At 42.8% G+C, this 9,488-nt stretch overlaps 1 protein-coding gene across 5 annotated transcripts in view; it reads right to left on the reverse strand.

Annotated features, from left to right (window-relative positions):
* The window catches only part of FAR1 (fatty acyl-CoA reductase 1), a 31,184-nt gene extending 24,356 nt beyond the window's left edge, over positions 1–6,828 (reverse strand). Inside the window, exon 1 of one of the 5 annotated variants that reach the window (XM_048948953.1) lies at positions 6,720–6,828. The gene's annotated coding sequence lies outside the window, so the exon portion shown is untranslated. Of the gene's footprint in view, positions 1–6,121; positions 6,417–6,681 lie in introns of those variants that run through there. The other 4 variants (XM_048948951.1, XM_048948950.1, XM_048948952.1 and 1 more) reach the window with 4 other exon arrangements.
* Between the last annotated feature and the right edge of the window lie 2,660 nt (positions 6,829–9,488).

Here is a 9,488-nt window from a genome sequence, read left to right on the forward strand (position 1 = left end):
AGATAAACTGGCCTTAGCAAGGAAGCTTACACTAAAAATGCCACAGAGAAACTGATGTTGACATACTTATGAATTCATAGGTGCTGGTTTAAACCAAAGCTGGCTGAAGATCCAGCTCATCTGAAGCGTGCAGCCCTTTAAGGCATCAAACACCCCTTAGCACTTCAGTAAAAAGCAAACCAAAAAAACACCTACTGGATTCTAGCCAACATCCCCCATCTTGTAAAACAATTCTTGTGTCCAAGACTGAGCAACAGCTATTATGGAGCAAACAACGGCAGCTCTGTTTGCCTCCAGAGCAACTACTGCAATATTTAACTCACTGCTTCAAAGAGGTCTCTATGACACTCAAAACAAGGGCAATTCTCAGATTTGTCCAAACACAGATCAAGATGCTTAAAGACTTGCCTTCAAATCTGCCAAGACAGACTTCTGCAGTTCCAGTGAATGTCTGAATGCTAAACCCAGCAAATAGGAGTGTGCACTTATGTCCTCATTTGAGGATAAACGGCCTGTTTTCTAGTTAATCACTGCCAAACATTAGGTCAGCAAGACACTCATTCCAAATTCAATCATACTGAGATTATCCAGTCACAGGAAAGAGACAATAACTATTTCCCAACTCTCAAGCATTAGCAACAAACCAAAAGTTCTGCAAAATAGAGCCTGGCAAACTCATCTTCCCCTGACTGCTTGAACCTAGAACCAGCAACAGTGTAACACAAAAACAATCTGGAAGACAGACATTTCTTCTATCCTAGCTATATATTCAGGCAATAAAACCTAGACATCAAATCTGAATACAGCATTTGTGAAAACCATAATTACACATTTGTATCAGAAAAATATTATTGGGAGACCAACGTGCCATTTAGGAATTCCACAGCCATTTTCAAGGACAGTGTAGCAAGTCAGAATAAAATTTAAGAACTGGATAGATTCAGGCAGCAAAGGAAGTAATATTTAACTCACCTAAACAAGATTATGCCAGAAAGACAAGCTGGGGTCACATCACAACTCATTGCATCTGATGCCTTGTTTCCACAGAAGTAAATCAATGAATGCTATCAGAAGTTATGTCCACCTTTTCAACAACCACAAGGGTCACTGATCTCCCCTATTCGGACAATACCTATGAGCATATCACCAAAGGTGAGCTTGTTTGTCTACACAGTCCAAGGTTATACCCATTGAGAAACCTTATCTGTGAAAGATAACTGTTCTGGAAGATGAGAAGAGATTGTAACAACGGAACAGAGTACTTCCTGCTGGACACCGCTTTTGGTGCAAGTTCACTTTAAAGTGTATCTATTCCAAATGGCACATTTGATGATTTGAGACTATTCCTACACTTAGAAAAGCAACATACTTACCAGTGTTTACAGCTGTCACTAACATTCCTACCTATTCTCTGCAAGGTTATTTTCTACACTAGCTGGAAGCCACAGTCATCTGCAGGATAAACCTGGCAAGAGAATTTACTGTATCTACAGGAGCTGGGAAACATATTGCCAGGTCTGGAAGCTAATTATAGCTACTACATTTTCAAACAATATCGAAACAGGTTCAAAATTTAATAGTAACTAGCTGTTCTTGGGATTCTGTCTGCTGGTGCGATAGATAGCAAGTATCTCACACTTTCCCAAAGCTGTACACTAAGTATGGCAAACATGGTTGACACTCCCTAGGTATACTAGAGAATTACTGTGCTACAGATACATCAAACTAGCTCTATTCCTCAACCCTGAAAATGTTTAGAGATGATCTGCTACCAGAAAAGATATACCTACTTCAGATCATTTCAGTCCACAAACTTGTGGTGTCACCAGCAGAACTTTACCATTAGAGGTATTTGATGCACGTGGTTATACAGATACTTCCTATGAGCGTGTTCACGTGCCTTCTCAAGCTATAGTTCCGATTTCACTGCAAATGCTGAACCACTTACGCCTCTATTCAGAGATTCTGTACCGGCTGACTAAAAAATGACTTTCTAATAGTAAGCACTCTGTTCCAGAAAATAATAGAGCTCCTAAGCTTCGCTCTAATTACAGCTCTTTTACAGTAAGGCCACTGAAAAGGAATTGAAATTCTTCTAAGCATTGCTTTAATGCAACTGAGTAAAAGGCTATTACTATCCCTTTATAATTAAATCAGAAATTCGTGTTTTTCTGAACTGTTTACCATTTGAGTTTGTCCTTCAAGTGCACATTAAAAGAAAATATGTTTCAGCATAATTAACTTCATTCCTCCAAGTTGCACAGAAGGCCATCAGTCCAGAATATCATACTACTGCAGTGAAGCACATACTAGTACAGATGAAGAACAATCAACATACTGTATTTCCAGTTCATGAAGAACTGTTCTTAAGACTTATGCTCAAAGAGCTTTCAAATAGGTCCAGCAGAGTTAAAAACAGGCAGAATCAGCGTTCTCTGGAAAGGACCACAGCTTGAGATCATTTTATCTAAGTCAGTCAACACAGATGTCTTGGTTGCACTTTCGGATATGACAGCATTACAAGATAAAGTCTCGCTGCTTATCAAGGTAGTTCCACAAATCATAGCTCTTACTGGCATAAATCACAGCTTCCAGTTAACACTGAGAAGCTAGTAAAACCTGCCCAAGGAGTCTGCCTGCAACATTAGTGGATAGAGTAACAGTCTCACAGTTGACTACCACAGAACCCTCTGGAACGCAAGCCTGTTGAATTCTTAGACACTACATCAAAAAGATGAAATGGAGGCACCAGTTTAGTCTTCATGCACGTTGTTTTGATATTCAGACCTGGCACCCATTAGGAAAAGCCTGAGCAGCAGTAGTATTATGGCTCCTGTTGTTATTTGTTGCTGACATTTCACTGGGGAGGGAATGAGGATTCCTCAAAATATTTTGGAAAACAAAACAAGAAGTAGAGAGAGGGAAGGGAGGGAAAAAACAGTAACATAAACAGGTTCACCAGTTCATCTACTTTCATAGGTAAGACAAGTCCAGGTAATTAAAACCTGAATTTACATTCATTACATCAATCAGACTGGAGAAAAAAAAAAGTAACAGCCCCAAAATTGCATTCTAGATTACTCTGAAACATCACTAGATCAAGATAAGCTATCTGTACTGCTTATACTCCCACTAAAGCGTATGATTAGTTTTTGTTTTTAACATAGCATTTGCAGTCAGGATATTTCACTGAGAAAGGACATAAACCAATCTCTTATTTCTTATTAGTTTGAAATTACAACGTATAGAGTGAGAAGGTTTCAATCAAATATTAGAATAGACATCACATAATAAATTTGAAGTCCTAGAAATGAACACTTGCAGGTCTTTCCATGCTTTCTGGTTATTTTTTTTTTTTAACAATAAAACCAAGAAGTCCTGCACAATCAGTTTCTGCAATGCTCTGACTTCTCTCAGCTAAAATAGCTTCAGCCAGTTTAAGAGAGACTTACAGGAACAAAAACCTGCTATGCTTTATTCAACATGTATGTATGCATGTTGAACACTAATTCACTAACTATACTTCTGCAAGAAAATCCTCAAGTGTCACATTGCACCAAATCTGACTTCTAATGCCTCTGAAGTAAAGATCACACGTCAAAGTTCCTCATACAAAACTGCAGTCAAGCAACATAACATTTTAACATGATTTAAGTCAATAGCTTTCCAGTGCAAATCGGTGAAGATCTTTTATTTCCCATCACATTCCTGCAGAAGCTCCTAAGAATTATTCTGAAGTCCAAAAGTAAGTTCACGAAGGCTCCAGAAGGCTCTATCTGAAGCCTAATCACTTCACATACTCATGAAAAACAAGTTTAACATGGTCTTTTCCAATACAAGTAGAACAAAACTGCAAGCTTTTTCCACAGCTTTTGTACATTTAGAAATACCTTACACACACACACACACACACAGTTAGAGGACATTCTGACAGCAGGTTGCCAACCTACCCCACAAACACGACAAAGTGAACACCACTTAAACAGGATGTATAAAGCCTCTCCCACTTTAGAAGCACTGAGAATTTTATTCCACCCCTGCAGTAAACCTGAATCTAACGACTGAGCACTCTGCTTTTAAATCCTACTTAAACCCTTGCACCTTTTATCTGGATCTATATGCTATGCTTGCTGCACACAACTTCCTACAAGTCCACAAACATCAAGCTAACAATGAAATGGTAAAGTTGGTGTGGTGTGTGTACATACAGATAACACAAAATGGGAGTTTAGTAAGATCTGCTAAGAATAGCCAACCACACCTTGAGGAAGAAAGCAATAAGGGACGCCAATGGAGTCACACGTAGAAAAAGGTTTCTGAAAAGTTGTGAAAAGGCAAGAAGAGTTTTATAAAAGCCGCACAAGAATCTGTGTTGGAAACATTCAGAGCTATAAAAAAAAGTAATAAAAGAATATCTACTCTACTCAGAAAGACAGCATTCGCTAGGACCATTTTCAACTTCCACACTTCCAAACTGCTGAGGCTAAATAAAGCTTAGCTGGAGGACTGCGTTACAGTCAGATTGCTGCAAGACTCAAAATTAGCAACCAGTAGAAGCAGCATGGATATACATGAAGGTACTAATCGTGCTCAGCCATTCAAGTATTACAAAAAGTGCATCCTCCATCCACAGAGTACCAAATTATCAAAGTTCAAGTTTTAATCATAACAGTTTCTATTTTTTTTTTTCCTGTTTCATTTTACTCAGTGGCAATTCTTGCTTCCTACAGACAAAATAAAGCATGTTTTAGCAAACAGACCACCCTCAAACACTAAATTCTTCAGCCACACCAGAACAAAAGAAACACAGTACCTCACATGTTATTTCAGGCTAGGAAGCCAGAAAAGCCTCAACTCACAGCAGTGATACAGCAGTGTCTTTAACTACTCTTATTGTGTTTCTAGCACTTGCTTAAACTTCCCAAACAGCTGCTAGGAACACCTAGCCATTTTAGCTTATTGCAGATCCCTTCCATGCAATCGCAGTGCAATAGCACTGCAACTGTAAGTTCTTACAAGTGCTAGAACTTGAAAACAGGAAGATGACACGGGACACTGTTTTCCCATCATGAGGAAACAGGAGATGAGCCTCAGCTCATCCTCTTAGGGACTAGAAGGTTCTACAGACAGACATTTCCATCTTCTAAACTTCCAGAAGATCTGTAAGTGTAGCCATTTCAAAACACATATTACTCCAATATATCATCATGAGATACTCCAGAAAGCTAACACTTATTGATGCTCTGTGCTCACATCTAGCTAGTAGATATCCCACACATTTATAACAAAATCTAAGGAACACCCAGTACCAGATAGTAGAAAGCATTTACTATCAGACACATTCGGATTCTGCTTCATGGCTTTTTTTTTTTTTTTTTCCTTCAAGCATCGGGTGCTGAGGAGGAATAAGCAGGGTTTTTCTTTTTTTTCTAACTACAGAAAAATAAAAGTCTTCAGCAAACACACCTCTGCATCAGACACAAGATGGAAAATAATTACATGCTTTGCTGTTACTGTTAAAATTACTCTCTGTAGTAAAAACTGATTAGCCCTGCATTCCAGCATTAAGGCCCAGTACACAGAGTAAATGGTTACACTGCTAGATTTGCATATTAATTTTACTGTTTGTTCTAACTACTGCAGAACCACACAGCTCATCTTTCATAGCCCGTTTTAAAAGTTTCTGGGTAGAGAAAGCAGTGACTTCAAGCGATTTAAAAATAGGGCAGAAAAAGTGAGAAGTCCTGATCTTAGAAACATATTAATGCATAACCTGCAAGTTATTTTTCAATAACATATCACAAATGGCAAGAGACAGGAGCAGGGGAAATTTAAGCTTGCTATGGCACAGATGGCTGCTCTAGGCATCCAAAAGGCTGTGTGATCTAATTCTGTTTCAGTTACTACTAAATGTTATTAAAATATCAAAACCTTTCAGGTGCCAAAGGTAGGTTAAATGAAATTAAATTCTATTTCCATGGGATTCCAGCTGGCTTCAATTACAGGCTTGCTGCCAATCCCTATAGAGCAGGGCTTCTTCACTCCGGAAGATCCACGCGCCCCCCTCCCCACAAGGGCCCTAAAGCTCAGAGCCTGAGGCTGATGCACACACTGACGCTACCCTTTGCTCACGCACGACCCAGCGCAACTGGGACCGCCGACCGCGGCAACGTTTCAGTTCTCTTCCCCCACATCTTTCCGACAGGGCGACAAACCCGTGACCCCTCCCTGCGAGGCCGCTTCCCGGCCGCAAGCGCGGCGGTTCCGAGAAAGGGGAAGCGCCGTCGGGGCTGCTCCGGAGGGAAGGAGGCCGGGCTGCCCGCGAGCAGCTCTCGGAGCGATGAGCAGAGACCCGGCAGCAGGTGGAGCGGGCCGACGCACGCCCCGGGGCTTTTGGCCTCGCCCACGCGGGAGCGCAGCCGCCCGGAGATTTTTTGGTTTCCTTTCCCCCCCCCCCCCCTTTTTTTTAAGCGCCCAAGCCGGCCATCGCGCGTCCCCGAAGCGCGGCCTCCTCCGTGCCGCCCCCCGCTCCCAGTTTGCCCCCCCACGCCAGCAGCCTCCCGGAAGCACCCGGCTGCCCGCTCCGCCGCCGCCGCCCCTCCCGGGGGGATGGAACGACCCCCGGCCGCGCGGGGCGCCGGCCCCGCCCCGACCTCCCGCCGCAGCCGAAGCGGCCGCTACCTGCTCCGAGCGGCGGCCCTCACCGAGACGCTCTCTACCTCTCTTCCAGAGCGCGCGCTCCCTGGGCCCGCGCCTCACCCGGACAGTGGTCCTAAAAGGGCCGCTCCCGTTGGTCGTTGCGCACACGGCACCCGCCCGCCGATTGGCTCTCGGCTCCGCCGCTCGGAGGGACGAGGACGCCGGGGGTTGGCGGCGTGAGGGAGCCACACCCAGGGCCTCGGAGGGATGGGGGGGTGCGGCGCCGCACGATGGCCGCTGGGTCTCTTCGGCGCCGCTGCTCGCCACCGTTGCGCGCGGACCCCCGCTAAGGGATGTCCGCGCGCGCGCGCCTGCGCGCGGTCCCTGCCGACGGCCTGCCTGCCGCTGAGGGGCTGCTGGGGCGGTGTCGCGGTAGGCGCCGAACTGCCTGTGTGGTGGCCTCCGTGCGAGGCCCTGCCGCAGCACGCCGCGTCCTGGCACTGCTAGGGAAACGCTGAGCATTACACCTGCAAACGCTGAGCATTACAGCTGCAAGTGCAGCTACTGCCCGAAGACCCTGTGCCGTGCCGTGCCGTATGTTGTAGTGCCCGCACCGTCGCGCTGTTACTGATAGGCATCGCACCTCTGATAACCATTGTGCAGCGCTTTCCTCACCGTTCGTTACCAAATACCGCTGTGCTGCACATGGCAGCGTGCCGTCGTGCCGTGCCTGTCACGGTGTGCTGCTGTTTCACAATGCAGTATTGCACGGATGGAGATGCATAACAGTTTAAAAAAAATCACGCATTTGGAAAGTTAGGAAACACCCAATATAAGCTTGCCCAACCAGTATTAATTCAGATTACCATCCATACAAATTATTGTATGAGAACTGTTCTTAACACAGACTTCGCTGTTGCAACTGCATGTTACTTTTTCAAAACAGTTTCTGCCTGATCTAGGCCATGAGTGGGGAGTGTACTCACACAATCAGCAGCCAGACAGTTTCTTTCTCCTCATTCTTAGATGAGTCCGTCATGATTGATTCAGTACATATAAGTAAAAACCTGCTCTAAGTATGAAAACATACCTTGTTGACAGAGGATTTAGAATCACATCACTCTGAGCTCTTTACCATAACTGTTAGTGGGCAGTAGTTCAACAACAGTGTTCCTCGGAGAACTCTGCTCATTGAAGCCAATGAGCTGTTCAGCTGTCACATAGGAAAAGCAGGCAAATGGCACACAGATCAGAGTTCACATTTCTCAGAGTCCTGATGTTAAGGTAGATGTTAAGGTGATAAGGACTCTGCTGTCCTTATGATACTAATGGTTTTCTTGTTCTACTGAAATCCTAACAAACTGTAGCCTTTTGGACTGCAGGGATGAAGCTCTTCCATTTCTATTCTACAGTACCTAAGAGCCTGCAGATACAGTTGAAGGATTACTTTCAGTGCATATGTATTCTTAAGAAAATATATTTTAAAAAAGAGAGGAAAGAAGAAGGAAAAAAAGAAGGAAAGAAAGAAAAGAGGAAGAGAAAGAAAAAAGGAAAAAAAGAGAAGGAAGGAAGGAAGGAAGGAAGGAAGGAAGGAAGGAAGGAAGGAAGGAAGGAAGGAAGGAAGGAAGGAAGGAAGGAAGGAAATTGTCATCTATAACAATAATAATAAAACTGTTTTGGCATCAGAACTTTAAAGCAAATTTAGTGGCAGAACAGAGGAAAAACACAAGTATCACAATGATGCAATGCGAGTTCACAATGCTGTTAAACTTTTCTAGCATCTCAAAAGCCTCCAAAATTGTGAGGATATTGTGCGACCTGATTATGTGATTTTCTTCCAGACAGTTCTTTTGAAGTCACAATTAATTTATCTCTCCTAAATTATTTATGAACAGGAAAACATCATAGTGACATCATGGTATCATGATGCATTTGCATTTAAATACAGCAACATATGGCTGCTTCGAGGAACTTACCAAACTGGTTATACATGGTAGCAACGTGAATTTTTTATTACAGAAAAAAAATCAGGCAACATTAACGCAAACATGCTCTAGTCTGGGAATGCTGAGTAAATTACCAGTTTCCACCACCAACAACCACTCTTCTCACCTGCCCCCCCAAAAACCCCCAAAAATAAACAAAAAAACCACCATGGGTTTGCATTAGCTTGTATTTCAAAAGGTGTTTTAAAGTATTTAGAACTGTTATCTAGTACAAAAAAAAAAAAAAAAAAAAAAAAAAAAAAAAAAAAAGTCATATAACAGAAGGTTATAATCTATAGGTAAACAAATAGGAGAGCTTGAAAAGCCAAATCTTGGTTTGGTGTCTGTGAGAGTATGAAACACATACAGTCAGGGGGCAAATGGACAGAGAGACCTTGATTGTATCTTTATATCCATTTTGGTTTCTGACCAATAGCTGCATGTTATTTCACTGACAGGAACTCTTCTACGGGCATTTCATTGCATCTCTCCAATTATAAGCAAGTCCACAAATTGTAAAAACTTCATACCTTTTGCTGATCTTTAATTTTACACTCCACTCCCCAGACCAGGTTCTCCAATCTCCCTGCTTTGGAAACTGAAAAATATGCTACTGGCTAAAGCAAGGGAGGACAAATACCAAAACCATGAAGTATCACTACAAATGGTCATGCTACAGGAACGCACTGTTCGTACAGAAAATCTCTGCACATACCTTCATCATTAAATACCTCATAACTGTATGCAAACAGTCATGTCTCTTTATTTCATTAAGATGTGAACATATTACAAAGGGTTTGTTTTTTGTGTAAAATAAGGAATGTATGCATCACAAGTTAACGAATTGTGTGAGCTATATTTGTG

This window comes from Lagopus muta, chromosome 6, assembly GCF_023343835.1.
Source record: "Lagopus muta isolate bLagMut1 chromosome 6, bLagMut1 primary, whole genome shotgun sequence".
Taxonomy (NCBI): Eukaryota; Metazoa; Chordata; class Aves; order Galliformes; family Phasianidae; genus Lagopus; species Lagopus muta.